The sequence below is a fragment of the Anser anser genome (genome assembly GCF_964211835.1).
Source record: "Anser anser genome assembly, chromosome: 4".
Classification (NCBI taxonomy): Eukaryota; Metazoa; Chordata; class Aves; order Anseriformes; family Anatidae; genus Anser; species Anser anser.
Window position 1 is genome coordinate 20,223,865 of NC_139724.1, and position 26,002 is coordinate 20,249,866.

The following is a 26,002-nucleotide window of genomic DNA, read 5'->3' on the forward strand; positions in this document are numbered from 1 at the left end:
TGAGTAGTAAATTATTTTTATTATCTGTTAGAATTAGGGTCTTATCTTAGGAATCTTACGTTTTGCATTCCCTTTGTGAGTGCAGTTCTCCTTTAAAGTCTGATACTAAAGCCTAGTTTTGTTACAACAGCAATTACAAGATGAATGAGAAATAGGAAAAGAGCAAGAGAAGTCCCCTGTGAACACCAGGTATATCTGGTTCCTGTGTCAAAGGAGCTCTACATTTAAATTTTACACAAAAGGCAATTGAGTGGGAGTGGCAGAAAGGAGTGAACACTTTTCCCCATGAAAAACAATTCCAAATTTTCTAACACCTTAATTTTTTCCAAGACTTTCACTTTAACGGCATTTAATATGAAAAGAGAGAGGGTGGGAAGGCAGAAACTCAGTAAGGAAGGAAGGAAGAAATTAACATTCTACTTCTGCTTTAATTAGGTTTTGCAAGCCTGCTCAGCCTATGTTATAGTCATGCTGAAAGACCTACTAAGTGGCTCTCCTGTGTTTTTTCTCTTTTTTTCTTTCATGTACCCTCAGCTCAATCCTGAAGGTATTGTGCAGTATAGTAGTTCAGGTGCATGCTTTGGTACATGCTGTCCATCACTTATGAAACAATTTACCCAAATTACCTCTTTACTGGTACACAATCTCAGTTTCAATCCATTATATTTGCTTAACAATTAGTTCCTGTCTCACAGAGCTGTTTGTTTTTACATTCTAGCTCCCTTCTGCCGTACCTCAAAGTGGAAGAGACCTTGAAACAACACTAATAAACAGTTCTGAGGGACGGTACTGGCTATTTTTGAAACTATGAAATCAAAAGCTACAATGAAAGCCAACGGTTGAAAAGGCAGAAAATGGAACCCCCGTCTAGGAGATCCTTTTGTATCTGATATATATATATAAGTTCTTATATATCCTATGTATGCTGGTGACTTGCCTTCTCTTACATTTTCTTGCAGTGACCTGAATCATTTGTTAGCTTCTGTTACAGTTTTTTGACTGTTACCAATGTCCTTCACATGAAGTCAAAAATGACAAGGTATTCCTAACGGTATTTATATCCCACTGGTCTATTTTTAGACTTCTGAGATTTATTTACAGCCAATCATTTGTGTAAACACCTTTAGTATATTTTCCAAAGCTTTTCTGATGTGTTTTTTCTTGGTCTATTCAACATATTTTATTTCATTTTTAAACCATAGTCTTATTATAATGAACATTTCTCCAGCTTAAAAGTGAAAAATCTGACTTCTGCCAAAGATTCATAATTTTAAAGAAAAAAAATAAAAAATAAACATTGTTGTCAGAAGCCATTCCAGTGAATTGGGATGACTGCTAGGTCATAAGATGAAAAGCTTTTACTTTTGATAAGGGCCTTGAGGAGCAAAATGCTCAAAGTGGAAATCAGAGACAATGTATGATATTTGGCTTCTTTACAGTCATTTAGGCAACTTTGATGTTATTTGCCACAGAAATAGGATAGGAAATAATAACTGAAAAACTGTGCAGGTTGCATATGCCTAAATATAGGTAAACTGTAGTTGTCCTTCCCTTTCTACTTCTGTAAGGGCAGACATTCCTCGGAGCCTCTTTTCAAATGCTTCTGCTATTGTGTTTACATTAAAGCTTTTGAAAGAAACATAGACAGAAAGTCTTTTTTTTTTCTTTTTTTTTTCTTTTTTTTTTTTTTCTTCCCTTCCCTGTTTCCTCTGGTTTCTTCTCTATCAAAAATTGCTGCCAGCTTATTGTTATAAAGAATCTGCTTCTCACACTTTGTTCTGAGATCTTAGGCCTTTACTGATAAGTGAACTTCAAAAACACTGTGCCTATATTTTTAGGCAAAGCACTAACTCAGTTTCTATGAGAAGGACACAGGGGCCATCTTCTGACATTATCTCAGTGCTAATGCAAAATTGTGCCAGTAAAGCCAGTATAAATCAGTAAGGAGTCCTTAGGTTCAAGGAGTAGCACAGATAACATGACTATCACGACTGTATTTTTGGTGGACTGATAATGAACTACAAGTGGGAAAATGAACAAAATAAAAATAAGTAATGCCAAAAGGCTCATTATATCATCCATGCAGACATCTGGTGTAACACAGCCATGTACATACAGATATGCCCATGTTAAGTATGCAGTCTCTAGTTACAGAATAAAATGAAACTCATATAGAAAGGGAACAGCAGAGATAAAAATACTGACAATGCCTGGAGGGATCTACATTGGCAGGAAAATGACCGGCTAGTATAATCGTATATGTGGCCCAAGCAGATGAAACTGTCAATTTCCCATCCAAGTTTCAGAGAATTTCAACTTTCCCTCTGTTCCTCCCTTCTACTCTACTCCCTCTCTCCTCTTTTTTTTTTTTTTGAGAAAAAAAAAAATCCTACTCTTACATTTAATCATGACTATACTACTGGATGATGTTTCAGAGGAAGAAGGAGAAAAACAACTGCAATCAAGAACTCATCTGATCAGTTGTGCCTCTAGGAATAATGCTCTTCCAAAACACTCTGGCAAGTAGCAGAAATGTTGGGGCAATATTCTTTTATTCAAAGTTCAGCAAAGAAGTAGATGAATAAGCCAACTCATATATTCACAAATTAAAGCTTTAAAAGAATGATCCTAGCTAACTAACTCAAACATGCCTATGGGCCTTGAATTTCTCCCAGAAACTATGTTACCATACTATTTAGGGAAAAAGAAAACCTGGTCTCATCCAAAAGATATTAAGGAGTAGTTAGTCTACCATTTTCCCTGAAACTTGTTTATTTGCCCTTACAGACAGGAAATTGCTTCTAATTTCAAGGTTGAATTTGTCTAACATCAACTTCCAACTATTAGGCCCGGTTACACTTTGGTCAGCAAAATTGGAAAGTATTTCATTATCAGATTTATTTATTTTTTCCTGTGCATAGGCAAGTTTCCATGGGCGTTAAGAAACACTTCACTCAACTTGATAAGATGAGCTCCTTAAAGGCTTGGTTTTCAGTGTCGCATCATTTTTGGAGCACTGATTTGAAATGTCTTTATGATTTCAACACTCTTCTCCAAGTATGGATAACAGAAGGGGCCATAGTATTTTAACAGCTGGTTCATCAGTGTAATGTGCTGATGTAAAACTCAACTTCCATCTTCTATGTGATATTCTCCTTTTTATTAATACAGTAGCCTTTTTTCCACAAAACTGCTGAGAACCTAGCCTTAGACAATTATTTATATTTACAGCACTCTGTATGTCTCCTTTGAAGAGATTCTGGAATTTCAGTAGGTTTAATCTGTCTTCTTTGCTTCCTTGTCTTTGGCTAGTATGTGAACACATTGGTGATCATTTAACCAAATAATTCAGATTACTCCATGGCTCTGTAATATAGCTACTATGTACCATAATTCATAGTCTGTATGCCATCTACAGATGCTTCTCCCGGAAGTTTTTGATATTACTCTCTCAACAGCTGACAAAGAAACTAAGTAGGGCCAAATAGAGAATTGATCTCTAACTCCCTAGCTGTTTCTTTTTATGGTTTTTAAATATTAAAGTTGCATATGCAGTCTTCAGCTTTTGTTCAGTACTGACATCAGTTTTGCAGAGGTCCTCACTTCATTCACAATAGGCAGTATATTATAAAACAAAGAAACAAAAAATCAATTCAATTGTTTTTCCGATGGTACCCATTAGCTTATATGAGTTTGAAAATTTGGTTTGTATTTGAAGAGGAAAGAAAACTGTAAAGGGTACTCAGCTGGGAAAACAATGTGTCCAATTCCCACTGGACAGATGAAAGAGAGATGCACAATCAGAAAGAGTTTACAGTTCAAAATCATCTGGGAGGTAGTGTCGTGTGACAGACTAGCTGGAAAAACTGGAACACTGCAAAAAAAAAAAAGTGTTTAACTGAGATTTATTGTTACACACAATGAAAATGAATAGTTAGCTCCTGGGGTGCTGAAGGAAACAAACTGTAGCATCATTTTCATATTTATGGCTGCTAAAGATTTTGTATATGGTTGATTTTATTTATGTTTAAGCACTTGGTTCAGCTGCCAAAACAGGTATGTAGTAGCATTTGAGATATCCCAGGATATCTCACATGGCCTACAGACATGGTCTTCAGAAGAATACACTTATCCCACAAGCCCTTTGTTGCATCTGCCAGCAGCATGTAGCATATCTATTTGTTACCTTTTCATCATAATGTAAAAACTTTTGGTCTGTAGCTTGGAACTTATCACTGCCTTCCTACTACACTGTATCATTACTGAAAGGCAACAGGACTGAAAGACATTCTTTTCTCAGCCACCATGAAGGTCTCTCACATATTGTTCAGTCCTTTTTTCCATGATGAAAATGATCGACTTTGATTTAATTAAGGCCAATATGACAGTGTTCATAGTGAAACACTGAAATTACCATAGATAATGCCTTAGGCTGGGATACTTTAGCATTGATTAGGTACTCATAATTTTAACTCTCTTTCTGTCCCTTTCCAGCCCTTCCTCTTCTGTTTTCTTTTTCCCCCTCTTTTGTCTCTTTCTCCCTCTCTCCCTCCCTTCTTTTCTTCCATCCTTCCTTTCTTTCTTCCTTCCTTCTATCCTCCCTCCTTCTTCTTGTATACATCAAAAACTCATTCAACTCTCAGTTTACCTATTTAGACATGGCAGCAAGAGTTGGCAACTTATATACTCATATATCAGAAAGCAATGTACATTATTTTTTAAATATATGTTTAAGATACTTTTGTCTTCAGCAAGAAAGTGATCTATGTCACTTTTCAGCTTATGCTGCCCTGCCAGCATGCACAAGAAGCTGGGAGGGGACAGAACCAGGACAGCTGACCCAGGCTTTCCAAAGAGATATTCCATACCTTATGGTATCATGCTTAGCAATAAAAGTTGGGGTAAAGAAGTGGAAGGTTGGGACATTCTGAGTGATGGCGTTTGTCTTCCCAAGAAACCATTATGTGTGATGAGCGAGCCCTGCTTTCCTGGAAGTGGCTGAATGCCTGCTTGTTGATAAGTCCTAGCAAGAGAATGTGTTGTTCTGCTTTGCTTGTGCATGCAGCTTTTGCTTTGCCTAGTAAACTGTTCTTATCTTAACCCATGAGTTCTTGCACTTGTATCTTTCCGATTCTTTCCCCCATCCCACCTGGGGAGAGTGAGTAAGAGACTGCCTGGGTGGCACTGAGCTCCCTGCCAAGGTGAAACCACAACATCACTTCTGTGTGGTGAGCCTTATGATAGATGTTTATGTTACACATAAAAAAAGGAAGTATGGACTAAGTGAAAACATTCTGTGCTCTCCAAAACAACTTGCCTAAAAAAAGCGCTTCACCTTTCTCTTAGTAAGAGACTGTTAAAAGAAGGGAATCACCTTGCCTTGGAGGACAGTGTTGTTTATTAAATGGGCAGCATTCATACCCATCACCTATATATATTTGAAAAGTTTTGCACTTGAGTTTGTGCCAATAATTCTCAGATTTTAGTTGAAAACTGTTGAGACACTGTGTTTCTTCAGAATCTTCTCATCTCTGGTAAGGTACTCCTTCCCAAAGCAATATACATCTCCCAGCAAGCTTGCATGGAACATTAGTTTATAATGATTTTACGTATTAAAAAAAAAGGCAAAACAAAGGCAGCTAATGATGAGAACGGTTGTCTGGTATATTCTTGGTAAAGAATACCCAAGTACAAAACTCCTAAAAATACTGGTTTAAAAACTTCAATATAGATTTCATTATTTTCAGATAAACTGGACAAAGACCGAAGCAATGGAAAAATAAAGTACTGTAGAATAGGAAAACAGAAGAGCTTTGGGACACATGCTGAATGTGATAAGCAGTCCTGCTGCTTCAGCCCAGGGCAGTGGATAAGGCCCCTTTACCTTTACACTAACTCGTAACCATGTTAACCAAAGAGCCTGGAGTAAGTTGGGGAAAAAAAAAAAAAAAGTAATAAATCACTGGGCTGGTAATGAGCACTTTTTGCTGCTTTAGGATGGAATTTATTTTACTCTATAATCTTGAATTAACTTGGATTGCAGATCATACAAACTTACTGAATCAACTCTTTAACTGTTTAGTTAACTGCAATGAATTTTGAGGTAGGATTTATTTCTGCTTATAAAATCTCTGAAAGTTAGGTACAGAGAGGAAATGGAGCTCTTAGTTTCCTTTTGTCATCAAAGGAAGGGATGAGCAATACATCTTGTCTTTAAGTTTTGACTCTAGAAAAAGTAGCATTGTCCTCATTGTTGAGGTTGCCCAAGTTTGGGCCAAATTTTAACTTACAGATTGTTGAGTTTGGTGAGAGGAATCCCACTCATTTTTCACTGCAGTTATTTGAACTAATGAAAAACAATATGAAACAATATGAAAGCATATGAACAATGTGTATTAGTTTTGGGGTTCCCTTTATAACTCAGTTCTTTGAAACCAAGGATTTGTAAATGTGTATAGACAGCTTTAGTCAATCATCCTCGTTTCCATTTGGGTAAAATTATCTATAGAATTACTGGCATGTATGGAAATATAGATGCTTCCTTAGCTTACAGTTGACAACTTCAGCAGGAAATTACTTAGCCTACTTTATTTATGAAGAGTACTTTTCCTTTCTCCATACAGGTAAGTTTGCTGAATCCATGGGTACACTACTTTGCAGAAGCTGCCAGTGTGCAGAGGGAGACTACTCATAAACTTGTACAGTAAAAATAATTCAACATTGAAAAGAATGCCTACCTAGTAGTCTGAGAAAATGAAAGATACCGAAATGTTTATAACAGATTCAGAGTTCAGCCAAGAAATTTGCTTGCTTGTCCAGAGGAATTCTCTTCTTAATTTTCAGTTGGGCACTGGAAAGAAGTGAGCTGCAGAGACAGAAGCACTTGGATGCACTTTGCAGCTCTTCCAAATACTTAGAAATTGAACACATATCTGACCTTCCTATCTCAAGTGTCATAAATAGCCTTAAGACTATGTTTTTGCATGGTGTGAAAATCTAGGAACTTGTCACATGCAATGGTCCACGGTTTGCTGGGAAACAATTCACGTCATTTATAGACAAACATTACTTTAGCCTCTAGCTAATGCTGAAGAAAAGACAACTGGTCAGCAAAGGAAGAATACATTGCTAGCTTTACTGAGTCATAAGAATTATTACATTTTAAGCTATAATAAACAATACTGGACTAATTTTAGTCCAGAATAAGTGATTGTTAAGATATAGCTTGAAGATGCTGATTCCTGTTTTAGGAAATATATGGCATCCTAAGTGGCAAATCTATGCCAAAACAGAGACTAATGTATTAGCAAAAACAACATGTATACTTCCATTTAAAAAAATTAATACTTCAAGGACAGTACATAGGCTACTCTCCTGGAGTTAAGAGTAAAATAGGATGATGAAACAGGTTGACCAATATCTATTTTTGTGTAGAACAAATGCATGGTTTCAAGCCAAGTAGGTGCTTTTAGGACAAACTGAGAGAGCTGCTGCATTTTGCAAGGTCAAGATGTGACTTAGTAAATCATTTATTAGAATAAGTGTAGAGCAGGGCATCAGTTCTCCTCTAAACAGGAGCTGGAGGTCTGCATGGTAGGTGCTACTATAAAGTCATCAAGATCTAAGAATCCATATTAAAATTTTGGCTCCAGATTTGGCTCACAAATATCCAGAGTTGGATTCATCATGACTTACAATAATTATCTTTTTTTTTTTTCCTAGTTTGAATAATTGGTCATCTGATTAGAGCTGGAGCCCCCAAATAGGCTGACATCAGTCCTTGAAAAAGTCAATGTCAATGAACAGCCTTAAATGAGTACAAATGAGTACAATGGAGGGAGAACATCTGACACTTATGACAGGAATCTGCAAAATACATTTGAGTGAGGAATTGTATTAATTAGCTGAGAGAAATACAAAAAGGAAAGAAACAGATTGGTTGCCCAAATTAAGGCAGCATGAATAACTCCTAATAGTCTTCTGTCATTACCTTTTCAATTCTTGTGTTCTCAATACTTTCAAGTCTCTCACTCTCTGTTTCTTTTGTATATATGTATACACACATCCACAAACATGTATGAACACACACAGGCATACACATTCACACACCTTTTGTTATGTCTTTCTTAAGATTCACATTATTACCCATTTTCTTTGGCTGGCTCTGTTGTCTTTCCTAGTTTAGCCTTCCATATTCTCTAATTATTAGAAAATTAAATACTTTGGGCTTTGAATTTATTTATTTTTATTGAAATTTTCATTCTTGCTGTTAATTTTTTTCCTTCTGTGATATTATCAGTCTTTAAGAAATTTCTACAAAATTTTGGAATAATAGGTTAATTTACTAGAGCCTTTCTTCTTCATATAAATTTTATTCTCTGCCAGCGACCTATTTGCTTATAACACTGATCGTTTGGTGTTAATCTGATCCTAGATCAATGTCAATCCTGGCTTCATTGTAATGCTGAGCAGAAAACAAGTTAGAATTAATGAAACACTGCCCTCTTGTGCTACAGCAAAAAGAACCCAGAACTCGTAATTTGTGTGGATTTTTTTTTTTTGAGTTACAAGTAAATGGTGTGATCACATATTTGGCTCATGTTTTGTTCAGCTATAACAGATTGCTTCTTCCTTTGACCTTCTCATCTTCATGTTTTTGTAGGCAAAAGAGCAAGGGATGATTGCTGACAATTTTTATTATTAATGGATGAGTAGGAAAAGAAAAATAAAATCTCAGAACAGAAATAGCAAGATGCAAAGTTATATAGCTGGGAGAAGTGCATGCAAACACAGATAAAATAAATATGTACAAATATACTACAATAAAGAGAACAGAAAAGGGAAAGGAATGTGATGATTTCTCAAAAAAAATCAATGACTAATTTCTGGACAACAAAAATTCATCTGATTAATTTGTAGCCATATCTGTTCTTTACAGACTGGTGTGTAACATGTGGACAGTGAAATTAAAAACTGAAGACAGAATTGCCAAGATATAACAAGACATATCTGTTATACATTAAGAGAAATGAATATAATATAATGTATATTAAATGCATAACATTTAATTTTCCCATTGCACTCACTGTCATCTGTTTCATCATTGACATTATTTCCTTTTGCTTTCCACTAGAAAACACAGTTAAGAGGTTTTGTTAAGCAATTGCTATATGAAGCCAAAGGCTATGCATCTGTGATCTGAGCCTGTAAATCTTTTCACATGGTATATTAATCTTTTTTAATATGTGAACAGTCCGTTGGAAATCCAGCAGTGTGAGCAGTATAGTATTTCTGTTGCATTTATATTCTTCTGTCTCCATTCTGAAAAAAAAAATTAAAAAATCTCAGATCTATTCTGAAGCTGTTTGCGTAAGACGTGTCCCATATTTTGTGTAATCTCTCAACTCTGACTTAAGCTTTTCATATCACAGAGTGCTCAATCCCCTTTCTTGAGTTATGTTTTGTTATTACTCCAAACAGTTTTTCAGTGCTTTGCACAGCAGAAGGTCTACCTCTTCTAAATCTAAACAGAATGGAAAGACTGGACTGAGGTATATGTTCAACATTTCTCATTATTGACTAGAGGAAGAGAAGGAACGGCAATTTTCCAATAATATTTTCTCTAAGTGAAGTGCAATCTAAGTACAAAATATGTCAAAATATAAAGGCAACCCTTAGTGTCAAAAGATTTTTCTGGGTGTAAAAATCTGCTAAAATATCATGTGCATTAGAAGCTGCCACAAACATCTTCAAATATAGTCTAAAGAATTACCAAGAACTGGAAAATTTGAGCAACTTACTTTAAAATATTATCAGCTGAAAGGACCGATTGTGAAAAACTCACAGCAATCCACAAAGATACATTTGGGAGATCTTTTGATCTAACAACTATACAGAAGGAACTCCTAAGACTACACCAGATTCTGGAAACATCACAAAATATCTTTATCAAGGTAAAAGCCCGAAAAAAAAAATTAATCCAAGATTAGCAGTACAAGGGTATAAATAAGGAAAAGTAACAGGGGAAAATAATACAAATACAGTTCTAGTGGAGTAAGTCGGATGTCTAGCTGATAATCTGCAAATTGGGATGGAAGGAAATGGATGTGTCTACTTATAGAGTAGCCAATTTTTTCTTGTTGCAGCCCACAGTTCTACTTCCTTGAATGTGTGTGATATGCAGTGGCTTCCTCTCCACCTGTGTATTCAGGGATCCTTCCAAGAAAAATCCAAGCATATGAGAATGTGACATGCCACTTGTTCCAGCTGTGATACAAGATCAGGGTATGTCCTGACTATATGGACAGGACCTGACTGCAAACTGCAGTATAGATTTTAGCATATGATGGTGAAAGACAAAATATTTTGCAAGATTCACTTATATATTTTACCTGGTATTCTGTGTATGTCCCTCAAAGTGATAGAGTTTGTAATACACTCAAATCAGTATCACTTTCCTCTTTTTGTTTGCTGTAACTGAGGAAGGTTTCTAATTGTTGTATAGAAAGCAAATAACTTTGTGAATCAGCATGAAAGATTCCTGAAAATATTTCATATACATCACTCCAAGATTCTCTTCTAGAAAAATATTCTTTTCAAAATATTCAAAGTATGTATGAGGGAAAATGTTACTGAATCAACAGGCAGTCATTTTCTGAGTGAGTCATTAGTTGTCTTGTCACAGTTAAGAGACTGGAAGCATTATATCCCCCATTTTTTACAGCACTGCAGTAAAAAATGCTATTACTAGAAGGAACTGATCCTGAAAGATTTGAGGTACTATGAAAAAGGAAAGGCTAGAAATTGAAGTTAGTAAAGTTCAAATGGAGAAGAGACATGGAAGTAGGTCCCATGAATGGAATTATCAGTGTTTTCTGCCAACAAGCTAAGGAAATCCTCCTTTACTTGTCATGGTCATAATAAGAATGGATAAAACTTCAAAGAACTTGCATAAGACAGATGTGTGCTCATCTGTGCAAATACCTGTCAAGGAAGAAGAAACAAAAAAAAAGTCTGTATTCCTATCAGTCTCAGTCAAACTGTATGAAAGTTAAAAAATTGTGTATAGGATTTTTCCAGGTTCATGAGCTATATAAGACATATTAGTAGGAACTGTACTTTCTCCAAAAGCAGTTGGACTACTTGAGAAATTGCTCATAGCATGGATTTACAGTCTAGGGCTATGAGGACTTTAATTAATCCCAAGAATAACTGAAGAAGATGGGGGCTTTTTTTTCACCCCAAAGCCCAACTACTAGAACCTCTTTTCATTACATGAACAGATCCAGGGGTCTGGTGCTATCACACATGACTGTGTCGGGACACTGAAGTACTGTTCATGAGGGTGTCTCTCTGTCCTTGAGCTCTGTATGACGTTATGTGGCATGCTCCAGAACTACGAATTCAGTTCATGTGTGCTCAACCCCATGAGGCAGAAATACTGGAAAGATAATACCTTAACTTACAGAGCAACTAAAAATGGTCTTCATGCCTTTTTATAAAAGCAAGAGAATGTTTCAATTTCTTTGACAAAAATCTCTTTCTACTTTTGACAGCTGTTTTATCATGCATCCTAAAATCAATTTTCTTCAATGGGTCTCTATGGATTTATACACAGAAGCAGTACATGATTAACCAAGCCTTGCTTAGCCTAACTAACTAATCTCCCTAATGCTACTACTGAGTGACTGAATAGCAAATCTTCCCAAGTGTGTCACTGGCTCCAGACCCACAATATGTAGTTGCCATAGGGAAAACAGGTGAGAGGAAGAGAGGAGAGAGGGTGTATACACAGAGACACTCCTGATGATTCTTTTTTATCCCTTCACCTGTTAAGGGACTATTTAAATCCCATGCCAAGTATCTCTATTACCTGTACCTGTGCCAATGAATTTTGTGGGTGTCTCTACCTTATCCACAACTATCTTACACATAATAAAATTATAAAGACTGTGCCTCTCAGCCAAAAACATTTTAAGATTCTTCAGACTGAAAAAAAATATATTAATATAACCATCAGAATCAGTGCTTGAAATTTATGTGAGAGGAGAACAATTTCCTCAGGTACAAAACAACTTGCTAGTGAAGATCCAGGAGAAAAAAAAATGAATGAGTAGGAATGCTACTTCTGTTATTTGTTTTCCTGAAGAAACTCCCTCCACTATTATGCAGATTGGTGCACTAGCCTGGTCCAGCTGTTCCCAGATCAGGCACATTGCTTCATTAGAATAGTCAATGTCTCCAATCCTTCCTGCCTCACCTAAAACATACATATTTATTGAACTCTTCCTTTTTTTGTTCAAAATCTGTAAGGAAATTACTAAGCATTAGAAAAGTTCTGCAAATATTCATAAATAGGACTGATCTTCTAAGGTTTTATATTTCAAACTCATCATATCTGAAAAAATACAAAAAATATATATATAAACAAATAAATAAAAGAGCACAAGCTTGAAACAAAATGGCCAAGGGCTAGAAATAACCCACTAATAGTCAATTACCAGTCATTGAAGAAATGCAATGGGTAAAAATTATTTAGGCACAACAAACAGAACATATAAGAAAAAACTGAGCAAGAACAACGTTGTACAAGAAAATAGGACACCTGACCTGGCCTGCTAAAATGAATGCCATCAAACATCATATGACACATAACCTGGAGTTGGGAGGCTGAGGGCTAAGTACTTGCCTAAAGGCTCAAACATCAAATGATAGGATAAGATCTCAATACCACAGTGAGACGTCTTGCTGTATACAGTGAGCTGAAGCTGTACATATGCCTCAAGAACCCTACTTCTTCAATTAACACTTTTTTTAAAGATCACCTGACTCACCTTTGGTTGAGGCATAATATTGTTACTACCCTAGCTTATACTGGTAAGGATCAACAAGGCTGCTTCTGGGAAGGCAACTGTTGGCTAAGGGAGGTGAAGATTACCATCAAACATTAAAACGACTTGGGAGAACATCTTCACTAAAAAATAAAAAATTAAAATAAAAAAGAAAACAATAAAGTAATGACTGTTTTTGGAACATAAATATTTTTTCTTAGTATCATTTACTTCAGATTGTTACAATAGCTAAAAACAAGGACTTCAACAGTGTTTTTACAGATTACAAGTATAATGTTGGCTGACAAAGTTCCCACTATGTGATATATAGAGAGATAATGGAATAATGTATACTCAACACAGTGAAAACAAGAGGGAAAAAAATCTGTACAAGCTACAAGCTAGTATTTGAACAGTAGCAAAACTATAACAGGAAATTGAGACAATAAGAAGGGAATTAATTTATACAAAGCTGAGAAAGACTAGAGTTTTCTGAATTAAAAACTAGTAGTCTTGAAACAACACAGAAAGATGAAAAATTATGCAGGATATTTACATGAAGAGATCAGTTCTGAGAGGTGTAAAGAACAAATGCAACACAACTCTGGATTTTTTTAATCAAGATTTCCCTCCATCTTCTCTCTTGTGTATGTCATGCCCTTTAAAAATAATTTCCAAAGAAACATTTCACGAAAGACATCAAACATATAAGCAATCAGACCTGCCAGGAAAGGAAATGAGGATGAGACAGGGACAAGTTTGAATCTCATTAGAATTCCTGCCTGGGAGGTTATTGTTAACCTATTTTCCCCCTCCTTTCAGAAGCCATTATTTGTGTGAGTTAGAAGAAAAGAAAGGAGTGAGAGAGGGAAACACAATGAAGGTCTTCTTAAACTTTAAATGGCTTCTAAGTTATATGCATAGTTTAACTTATGGGAGATACTGATGCTACTGAAACTATAATTATCTTTATGTGTAGATAAAGGTGCAAAAACTAACGAGACAAGAAAATTGCTTAAAATGAGGGAAATTGTTACTATAGCTAGAAGTGCTAAGCTTTATGTGAAGCATATAAATAGAGCTGTTTCAACAAAAGCTTTTATACATTCTGATCACTCCCATTTTCAGTGCCTTTCAGTATGTGATAACTCAAATAATATGTTATAAATCAGTGAATGAGTAGGTCATGGAAAATATGAGCAATGCAGTGCAGTCATTGCTAAAGACAGCCAAACTAACCCCCCTTCCCCACCCTAAACGTATAGCTTATATAACTTAAAAGCTTAATGTAATTTATCTGATATTTTAGCACCACTTATAGAATTAATGTCATGTGAGTAAAGAGATGGTAATTATGTAGCATTTCTACTTCTTTTTCAACAGTTTCTGCAGTAACCTTTTGCCACCTCATCATCTATACCCACATGATAAATTCAAAAACAAACCCTGTAGAAAAATATTTCGTCCATAACGTGACATTTTAATCAACAGGTTGCCTGGACAGGTGTCCTGGCATTTTTGCCTGACTTCCTCTTTGTTGAAATGCATTGCTTGGAGAAAGTGATCCATGAGTATCAACCAGCTTTCCTGGGCCTCACTTCCCTCCAAGTCTTTATCCCATGAGCTATCAAGCAGATCCCTGAGAAGGCCAAAGTCTGCTCTCCTGAAGTCCAAGGTAGCAAGCTTGCTGTGTGTCTTCCTTGCTTTCCTAAGAATCTTCAATGCCACCATTTCATGGTCAAGGCTGCCCTTGAGCTTTACATTCCTCACAATCCTCTCCTTGTTGGTGACAATGAAGTCCAGCATAGCATCTCTCCTTGTTGGCTTCTCTGTCACTTGGAGAAGGAAGTTATCCTCTACACATTCCAGGAGCTTCATGGATTGTTTATGCCCTGCTATGTTGTCCCTCCAACAGATATCAAGGTGGTTGAAGGCCCTCATGATGAGCCGGGCTTGTGAATTTGAGGCTGCTCCTATCTGTCTATAGAGGGCCTCAACCACTTGGTCATCCTGGTTGGGTGGACTGTAGCAAATCTCCACTATAATATCACCTGTCTCTGCTCTTCTTTTAATGCTGACCCATAAGCTCTCGGTCAGCTCCTCATCCATCCCCAGGTGGAGCTCCACACGCTTCAGCTGGTCATTCACATAGAAAGAAACACCCCCACTCGCATCTTCCCCATCTGTCTTTCCTAAAGAGCTTGTATCCTTGCACTCCACCATTCCAGTCATAGGACCTCTTCCACCACATCTCCATGACGCCAATAAGATCATAGCCTTGCAGACATGCCCATGACTAACTCCTCTTGTTTATTGTCCATGCTACCTGTGTTTGCATAGAGGCAATTTGACAAATTACTGCTGTAACAGGCAAGGTAATGGCAGAAAACATTCTAGGTAGAAAGCCAAGCTATAAGTCTTCTTTATACAAATAGATCTAAAGGTATTGGTGTGAGGCAAGGAGCATAATTTCCTTTCTTTCTTGGACCACTTCTTAACAACCTAAAGAAAGAAAATTCCATGGGCAGTGTAAGTTAAAACATGTAAGAATGGCATGTCTTTCATTCAATAGCAGCAAACAGAGGAGTGGCTGTGTACTAAAGTACTTCTAATTCAGCTAATCTCCAAAGGGTTGATGCAGATTCTGATGACTGATCTGCTAATTTTTATAACATCTTTTTAGTTTACAGTAATGTACATTTACCATTTCCAACTGTTGGTTTTTGATTCCCAATAAGCACTGCTTAAATGACATTATCAATTACAGTGTCATCTTCCTCCTCAACAACCTTCATTATATTCTTCTGCTATGGAAAAGAACAAATTGAGGATAACAAGAATTCTAAATTGAAGTAAACAGTGACAATTTTCTGTTCTAAGGTTGCTGAGCCTACAGCCTGCAGGCACTCTCAATGCAGCTTTGTTTTCTCTGTGTGATGGTCATGACTATACATTTTCCCATTTAAGTTTTCTTTCCGAAGCCATGTGCTTCTGGAGAAACATGTTTTGCTGCTCTCTTGGCTCTCAGTTAGAAGGATTCTCTTTATTTGGAATAGCTCAAAAGAATACTCACCGATTTGTGAACTGTAAGAGAAAGGTTAGGATGTCAACAGCTGTGTTATGGGCTTACTTCAGTCAATACTCTTCTTCACATTGATAGTTCTTCACCTTTAGAAGGACAAGTAGTTACTTCTTGGTCTGTGTGAAACATAATGGAATATGAAAACAGGAGAACATATATGCTGTGCTTGTGATGTGCAACAAAGCTAAAGCTACTGCTCCAAAAAGAAACAAGGGAAAAAATGCTGAACTTTCAGTGTTGTCATGATAGATTTAGTCCATTATCATTTTTGGTTTCATAAGCTAATATTTCATAAGCTTTTCATAAGCTAACATTTGAAAGAAGCCAGGAACTTCTTTTATCCTCTGGCTGAACATCATAACCAGAAAATATCCCTGAAGACTTGACATAGGTTTCTGTAGACAGAGAGGTAGTAGAGTGGGGTTGACAAAGTCCACGGTGTTTTTCTGTTCTGTGAGTGTACACTGCAATGCATGCAGTTGCATAGACATACTAAGCCTCGCACTAAATGAGCCAACTCATATGTAGGTAACACTATGATTGTGGTGTCACGAATACTAATAAAACCAAACTGCCTGAATATTTTTTCCAGGAGTGATGGCAGCTGAAAATCTGCCAGAATCAAGCAAATCTAAAACAAATATTTCTACACAGCAGCCACCTAGGTCTTTGCTACTGTATTTAGTCTGTTTTGTAATGTAAGTGCATTGCTGATACACGCCAAACACTAAATCACGACTTCCATTCTATTTGTCAACAGAGGACACCAAATGATCACATGAAAAATCACTAAGCTCTCTAGAATCAAGAACCAAGATCATTCCACTTCTAGATGACTTAGTTTGAGCATTTGCACAAGGCTTTGAAAAGACTGGAGAAGTTCACAAGTTATATACTATGGCATTCGATTTTAAGCACTTTCCCCTTTACTACATTTCATCTTTGGAAACAACATAGTTAACATAGAACCAAGAAGATACAGGTTGCTGATTTGGTGGGCACATGTCATATTGTCATGTTAAAACAATTTTCTGGGTTAAAAAAAATCAGTATTTGCCCTTCTTTCCACTGATTGAAAAAAAAAAATGTGTCTACTGCTGAAATAATCAACTTGGAGAGTCAGCAAAGGTAACAGAAAAAATCTGGAAATACTGCCATGGATGCAGAAAATGTCTGTTAAAGCTGAGGTGATACAAAGGAAGCTGATCATAGTTCCTAATGCAATTATGCCTCATTGGAAAACTCTAAATTTAGTTGTGTTTTCAAGTTTTTGTCCCTCCTATATCTCCCATTTTGAAAGGTAACCATGCAGATCTATCTTTCCTCAGAAAAGTATGCAAAAAACAGAGCTGAAAAAAAACATAGGAAACTGCTAATAGATAAAACACATCTGCATGTTTTGTAAAACACGTCTAAAAGACAGTGGAAACAACATATATATTCAAATTAAACCCACTCTTATCATTCCACAAGTTTAAAGAATGAAAATCTAAATAAAACAACTTAATACAAGTTTCAGAAAGTTTTGGTTATTTGCTTGTTCCATGCAAATTTGAGATGGATCTGTGTCATGCTACTTGCTAAATAAAGGAAAATGACTCATATCCTTAACAACTGGAGGGATTTCTCACAAAGCTTAAGTTTGAAGCTATCATATTGTAATAAGCAGAAACAAAGCATTATATAGGATTTTTATCTATGTGTGAGGAATAAGGTTCCATGCAGAAGTTTAATTGGTATTGGTGTGAAGAAAAAATAGAAACTGTGAAGCATTGCAGTGAAGGCTTTGAAAAAAAAAAAAAAAGACAAAGAGGTATTGTTTTCCTATTGTTTATTAATGGCCATAGCAATTTGCTATGTAATTCCAGTATATGATATTTTTTATTTGGTGGTTCTTACAGTAAGCAAGGCTGAATGTAAAGCATGCTGTGAAATGCACCGCTTTTGATGTGAAAGTCACACACAGTGTCTGGCTGTTGCCCATACACAGTTAAAAAGCAAAAGCAATTTGACCATATTAGGCTAATTTTGCTAGACAGATTCAGTTCATGCTTCAGCTGTCAGAACAACTGCTGCCTTTATACTGTAACTGATTTTGACATTCCTTTGAGCAACTGAAATATCACAGATTCAAGGTAGGCTAGATAATGGTGCCGCTTTATTCTAAATCCTGAGATTAGATTAACAAAATGTTTGTACTGAAAAAACTTCTGATTTTCCCAAGCATAGAAATGTTTGGACTGCAGTTGTTTGACATAGGAAATAGATAATGAAAATAAATTATTTGGAAAATACATACACAAATATAAACTAATGCATGCACAAATTACTTCATGTATTTGCTGGTTTATATGGTTTATTCCATTTATAAACATGGCTTATTAATGGTCAAGCCTGTGCAGTCTTAGTTCCCATCTACTGGAACAGGGTCAAAAGGTCTTCATCTGTTTACAGGTTCAAGGTCTCAGAGCAGTAATAGAAAAGAGCAAGGAGAAACTTCAAACCTATCATAAACTACATGAACTGTACATCTTTGAACAACTTACCTGATCTCTTACCATCTGCCAATAAAAGAAGCAAAAATGCTTTCTGCCTTTGTCACAAACATGATGAATCAACTTATCCAGATCCCATCTCCCCAGAGAAGAGTAAACTACACAATATATGTGATCATTGTTATGCGGTTTAAAAAAATCACATAGTAAAAACAACAGTTTTACTGGTTGTGGGAGGGATACGAATGTAGAACTTAGGTTTCTAAACTTACCTACTACATCCCACAAAAACAAATGGGTCTTCTCTGGAAAAAGAATTGCCAAGAAAACTTGACTAGTAGGAGTTACAGTCTGTGGCAGAATTTATAAACCTTATAATAAGTGTGACAAGTCATATTAGAGCAATTTTTCAAATTTCTGTCCTGGTATATTCAGCCTGCACTTCTAACCACACTGATGCAACATTAATGTTGCTTATCCTTTTTTTTTTCTTTTTTTTTTCCAGCCATAGTCCCCTTTGAAATATATCTCTGACATTTGTTTAACTTTGTTGATGCTGTTCATCCATTCTTAACCTTAATTAGACCATAATTGTTCTAGTCATGCTGGTGTAATCTGCCTGGAAAACTTCTATCATTTTGGATGCAGTTTCCACAGATGAAGAATGCAGATATATTATGGGCATGTGTATTTAGCCTTTAAATATGCTCCATATTAGTAGGTATCTTTGCACGTAAGGCTAGTGACTACCTTCAAGTCAAGTAGAAATTAGATTATTTTTTAAAATAAATTTTTGTTTGTTGAGTTTGGTCTACAAAAAGTCAAAACATCACCCAAAAACTGATTAGAAAAAATTCCAGTACTTCACTAGTCTGTTTGTGCAATACATGGAGGCATCTGTAAGCACTCATTTGCGCTTAACTACTGTGAGTTTTTCTGGAAAAAGTGAGTTTGATTTCGGTGTAGAAGTTCAATCTTTGTCTTCTGCCAGTAAAACAAATGCTTCAACTTATTTATTCTTATTCTGAGTGCTTTCAAATTTGAGTCCTGCCTAGTGTCAGTATAGATTGTCCAAACCACAAGACTACTGTTACCTTCACTGTACTTCGTAGTCTCCAATATCTACCTTCCTTTAGGCAGCTGTTTTGCATGCTGTCTTTGTATAACTACATAATAAACAACTTTGCATGTCACATGAAAAAAAAAAAAAGTCTTTCTTACCTTATTTTTATCTTTCCAGAATTTTAATATGTAAGCATTCACTCCAAGATTATTTTCCAAAACATATATATCCACTTCAAGTATTCTGCAGTAAATATCAGAGGACACATTCTTTGTTATCACTTTGGAGATAAAAATGCAATTTTTAATTCTTTCCTAAAGATACAGATTTGAATAATCTGTCAAAGAGCTTTGGCCTAGTAGAATTTACTAAGGTGAGAATACTTGGTTTGATTTATTTTTTAGTTGTCCTTGAAACATGAGAAGATATTTCATTTTAGAATAAACAGAATAGCTTTTCAAGAAATCCATAAATCTGAGTTTTATTTCCTTCATAAACAGTTTCTATAATTTAATGTTTTGTAAATTGCAAGTAAACTCCAGAAAATTCAGCAAAAATAATAAATATAAAATGAAAATATTTAGCATTATTTCTAAATTAGAAGAAATAAAAGAAATAAATCACTCTTCCCCTATAACTGTCAGATTTGGAAAATTTTTTGAGTATACCATAATTAGGAATACTTATTACTTCCCCCAACCTTCTGATCACAGAATTCCATTTTCCCATTTTCACTTAATGTTAAGTTTGGAGATAAAATTTTCTGTACCTATTATCTGTCTTAGATTAGTTGTGTGGAAGTTTTCCGCTGAAATCTTTGGATGATGTCTGAGAGAAGATTTAGGTAAGATTTTTTTTTTATACTCAAAGTTAAGCTGAAATTTACCAACAGTTTTCCTGATAGGTTTCATGTTATTATAGTTAATACATGCATACCCACCTTTCTGTAAGCAAAGCTTGCCCATATTCAATATACAGGATGGACTGTGATGGGGTAAAAATTGTTTAAGAAATACCTGCATATGGTTTAGAAATTGAGAGATACATAGTTGTGATGAAAACCTGAGCAACTGAGGTTAATTGAACATTTAAATGATCTAACTCAGTAAGAAATATCACAAGTTTCTCAGAAAGAAACTGTGGTTTTAGGTAGCTGATTGTTATCCTAGAGAAATACTTCTGTTATTTGTTTGACAGCAGGCAAAACATACAAAGCACCATTTTCAGAAATGACTGAAGTATGACTGAGTGTTTAAGAGAAGTTCTGAATTGGAGCTTAGAATTCTGTCTTTAACAGGGCAAAACAAAAGTTATCAGTCATAACAGAAAAAGGCTGTGAGGGAAGGAGGGATCATAACAATTCACTGTATCAGGCTGCTGGCACTACCAGTTGCTCCTGACAGAGGTGTGCCAAGGAGAGCTACACTTACAGACCCAGATCAGCTCCTAGGTCTCCACTTGAGACAAGTGTCAGCTGCCATGGGTCATAACTGTGGTATTCCCTTAGGTCCCAGTCCTTTAGCTGGCCAGAACATCCACAGTACCTTTCCAGGTCACCAGTTCCTCAGAAACGTGGTCATTTAATGGGAGACGGGAAGGAGAGAGAAGACTTGCGAAGGGTCAAAATGAAGCCAGGACGCCTTGCCTTCTTCAGAAGTAGAGTCATTCCCAAGCTTAGAAATAGCTTGAGATGCATATTTTCAGAAATAATAGGAAAAGGAAAGAAAACATTGGCAGACATACCATCGATACATAACAGAGTTTGTATGTTGAGCTAATAAAATTCTACTCCAGGAGATAAAGGACCTACAGTAGTTAAGGAGATAAGCCTGAATGTATGAGAGGTTATAGTATGTCTGAGGGTTTCTGCCGGTGTAAATAGATGGGAATGCAAAATTTAGCCTTTGACTAAAACAGTCTAAGATACATAGGAAAAAAATTCGTAATAACTAACAGAATAGATACGGGTTTTGTTCACACAATATACTCAGATGAGAACTTAGGGATATGAAAGATATTTCCTATCCATGTCAAGTAAAGAATGGGTTAAATAAAGCAGCAAAGGGTTGATCTCTGTAGTCCCTGAAGCTCTTTCTGTGGATAGGTTACTGCTTCTAGACACACACCTGCTTCAAGATGGAAAATCCTGACTCAGCCAAATGGCTTGGAGAAGAACCCCACATGAGCCATCAGGAGAGGTACAATAGAAATCCACATACCCCAATAAAAAAAAAAAGAAAATATATTGTCAGCACCTATGCATTAAATATTTTTGAACATTTGTCCATTCACACAGAATTCTAAAAATACTGTACAAGAATGATCATAGCTTGGAAAATATGTACTCCAGGTGTTCAATAATGCTACTTTTAACAGATTCTTTTGCTTCAGTACTAAAAGATAAATTTGCTTCATATCAGTTCTTGTAAGTAAACACCAGTGTTCTGTCTTCTCAAGAAACTATACTTGTTCCCTTAAAAAAAATAGTTATGACTGACATAATAATTGATGAGCATATAGGGAAAAATATAAGATACTTCAAAAAGAAAACAAACTGAAATTCATACTGCAAGCTTCAGAAATTTAATATTTCTGTCACAAGTAACTGGGACAGAGATTATTTCATATACCTCCCACTACTGTCTTTAAATAGCAAATTAAAGTTTTATTTGGTATGAATATTTCTTCATTCAAGGAACTAAACTTCTGAAGCTCACACATCACACTTTTTTTTTTCTCCAAAACTACTTCTTTTCCTACAATCATTAACTTTATAGAATCAGTCAAAACCATGTCATGGAAAAATATTGGAGGAAAAGAACAAATGCAAGTGATTTGAGAAGAAACACTAAAGCTCCTAGAGGGTCCCAAGAGTCCAGGTTTCTATGTCTGTCCAAAGAAACACAGGATCTCCCTTCCTGTCTGAGCTAGACACAGGGACTTTGTGAATAAAAATAAAGTAAAATTAAATTAAAATTAAAAGAAAAGCCTAAATCTGATATACTTAAGGGAAACCGACAGCCTGATGACCCTGCAGTTTAGAATCAGATAAAATGTCAGAACTATACTTACAAATATGAGAAATAGGTAAACATTTATTTAGTGGCTCTAAAGTGAAAAGAATAAAAATTAGAAACGTGATATAAAAAACTAAAATGACCCACAAATACTCTTTTGATGTCAGTCACCATGACATCATGAGCTTTTTTTAGAAATGGAAGTGTGCTATGATTATGTGAGGCAACTAGATAAATTTTGCTCATAAAGACCTTGGAAAGTTCAGTTAGTTTGAACATGTTAAATTGAGAAAGTATGACTTATTAAAATACAAACATATCATCTTCCTTACTAGTTAATTCAACTGCTTGGAAACCACTATACTGCTTGAAAACTCTGTAACTGCAACAGGCTGTAGAACAGGCTCTGTGTGAGTCAGAGATATTGTGAAATCACTGAGTTACAGAAAAATGAGATTCCTTTACAGAACGGAAAGATCTTCCTGATTCTCACAGAAAGGCCCGTTTACTTAGATATCTTCTATGACTGAGACTTCTCACCAGAAAAGCAATAAGAAAACAGTACTATACATATATCCTTGTTATATAGTATACTTTTCAGTTTAGAGTATTTTGAACTAAAATGAGTACTAAAACAAAGAAAGCAAGCAAGCAAGCAAGCAGACCATGATTCAAGTCTTTGCTTTGCCATAGACTTCTTGTGTGATATTGGGCACTTGTTCTCCTTTATCTGCAAATCTCAGTAACATTAACCACTTTACAGCAGCATGTGTTCTGTTCTAAAGACGTTCAAATGAGATGGAAAAAGGAGTATTTATAAATCTTTGAAAGCCCTGATATTGCAGATCTCTTTAACAATTTGGTACAGGAAATAAAGAGACAAATAACTCACAATTACCAGTATCGTATTGTCTTTTTAATTCCACTTCTCACCTTAGCACCTACATCAATATCTAATCGAACATTTTATTTTTATTTATTTATTTTATTTTTTAAGACCAGAGCTTAAAACCTTATTTGTTCCTTGAAGTGTACTTCTGGCAATTTAGACTGACTGTGAACGATTGTTTTATACAGTGACAAAGAACTGCTGTGCTGTCTTGTTCTGCTCCTGCACTTCCAGAGAGACATTTTGGTCATGTAGGAGAAGAGAGGATTGCTTTCCTGTGTGTCAGCAGTCTTTCCTATACCCATGATATATGAACCATGTGCCTCTGGGCAAATACAGCCCTCAAGGCTGAAGAGAGAACGCAGCAATCAGACACTGTGATACTTAGGAGTTATGTGAGAGTGCATATGATGACATGAGTGTGTATGATCATGATGACTTGATCTGGAAAAATGTAGAAATTGTGCCTGTTTCCAGTTTGTTTTATTCACATTTTTGGTTTATTCATGTTTGTATTTATTTTGATCTCAAAGTACTTCCCAGTTTTTTTGCTTGTTTGTTCTTGTGATTTCTGTACAAATGATAAGTTAAGTATCAGAGCTAGTTACTAAGATTCAATCTTTGATAGCTCAACATTTGGAAAGGAGGATGCATTTTTCACGTAATATATATACATCTACTACCTGAGAGGAAATCATATACTGTTTTCAAATGGATATGCAGTCTGTGAAAATAGTTTTCAAAGACACACAGCTTTGCCCACCACCATGTTACCTGGCCATGAAAGCTCCAATATTGAACAGCTAGCTTCTGAATTATGGTACCTCTTACACTGAACCGCTGCTTGTGGAAGATCTGGTAATATGGTGGCTGTTGCAAAGCAGGTAGTAACACCTCTAGAGACTGGTGGTTAACTTATTTCAGCTGCAAAACAGAGAAAGACAACCTTCATTTCCCAGCACAGCTTATTATACATTTCAGTTTGGAGTGAAAAAATAGTTAATATAACAGTCTACAAGTCTAAACTAGAAAAAAAGATTTAAATATACTGTATGTAACTAAAACCCTGTTATAAAAAAAAATATATTTGCCATGTGTGCTTCTGAAGAACAGATGCTCTTCTAAGTATAGAAGTCATTAAACTGAATTTTTATATACAGGGATGACCTTTCTTTGAATTTGTTTTTGAAAGTAGTTTTCCTGTTCTGGCATAAACCTTAATTTACTCTAGAGAGAGCAGTAGATCATGACATTTCAGTTTGTAGTAAAATCTAAATTTTCCATTGAGCTCTGTGATTCTTTTTTATTTTTATTTTTTGATTAGTTGCTCAGTTTTTCATGTGATATTAAAATAAACCTCAGGTTTGTTCTTGAATTGATATATGCTTTTTTTTTTAGAACTGTATGATCAGTGCAGGCCTTGCTAATAGTATGTGGCACAACAAAGATTTGTGTGTGTGTGTTTTCCTTCTGTTGTCCCTTACTTTGCTGTAAGACTGTTTGTAAACTTTCAGAATAGGAGGAGTAAGAAACAGTGTACCCCAATACTTTATAGCAGGCATCAATCTGCTATATATACATGTGCAGTTTTTTCATTGCTGCCCTGAGTTGCTGTATGCACTAATTTTTATAAATCTCTCAAAGGGTAGACACTTTTTAGCTAGAAATGGTTACATTCTTCACTCATTTTGTAGAAATAAAATATATAACATAGTTGCTAAAATAATGTGCTCTATGCCAGCTAAAATTACAAGAATGAAACACAGGTCATTCAGCAGGGGATAAAAAAGATGACTAACCATTAAAACTATCACTTACTATACTTACTGTCCAATAACACAGCAGGAAATAAGAATTAAAGGAGCAAGAAAAAGCCAAAATGCAGAAGTGATCTCATCCTTAGCTCCAGGGTGAGCATGGTGTGCTGTGCCCAAACTGAGCCTTTTTTGAATACCTCAGAACAGAGGCTTTAAGCAGTGACCCAAGGGGGTATTAGGAGTAACTCTATCTATAGTAACTCATTTCACTTTTCATATTTCCTATGGATAATGTTTGCTATTCTGTTCAGTTTAGTGAAGTAATGAATCTGAACTGCACTGAAAAGCAAACATATAAAACACCAGCTACTGTTATTATTAGTATTGAAACGAGTTCTGATGTGCCCTAAACTTAGGATGTTTAACATTAATTCCTCTATTTTGGTTCAGATACAGGGGGAAAGAAACAATATTGAAAAATTATTTTTCTCTCACATGCCTTTGAGTTGCAGACTTGAAGAGTTATTTCTTAAAAACAAACAAACAAAACAAACAACAACAAAATCAAAAACCAAAAATCTATAATACAATTCCAATGTGAAATAGATGTCTCGGTCCTTGATCTAAAAAATAATAAAATTTCTCACCAAATTCTTTAGAGAAAAATTATGGACTCTCTAGTAAATCAGTAAAGGAAAAAAAAAAAAAGTGTCTTCAGAAATATTTTAGGTGTTTCTCCTTTGTTTTTATACAAACAATAAGCATTAGCCTATTTACAACAAAATAAAAGTTACAGAAATATAAAAAGAAAGTAAGTTGTGGTGCCTTACTTTACTCATTAAATGAACTAAACTTAAGGAGAATCTGGA

The 26,002-nt window shown here is 35.5% G+C and overlaps 2 long non-coding RNA genes across 3 annotated transcripts in view; one reads left to right on the forward strand and one right to left on the reverse strand.

Annotated features, from left to right (window-relative positions):
* The window catches only part of LOC310898808, a 50,717-nt gene extending 41,878 nt beyond the window's left edge, over positions 1–8,839 (forward strand). The window contains exon 4 of the long non-coding RNA XR_014583727.1: positions 719–8,839. This is a non-coding gene — a long non-coding RNA (uncharacterized lncRNA). The remainder of the gene's footprint in view (positions 1–718) is intronic.
* Positions 8,840–8,956: 117 nt separating this feature from the next.
* Positions 8,957–24,289, reverse strand: LOC310898813. Of its 2 annotated transcripts, XR_014583732.1 has the most exons (4): positions 24,151–24,289; positions 19,629–19,713; positions 15,904–16,028; positions 8,957–15,332 (listed from the first exon to the last, which is right to left on the reverse strand). It is a non-coding gene; the product is annotated as an uncharacterized lncRNA (long non-coding RNA). The 2 variants fall into 2 exon arrangements; XR_014583733.1 differs by lacking the exon at positions 19,629–19,713 and having other exon boundaries at positions 24,151–24,260.
* Positions 24,290–26,002: the final 1,713 nt, after the last annotated feature.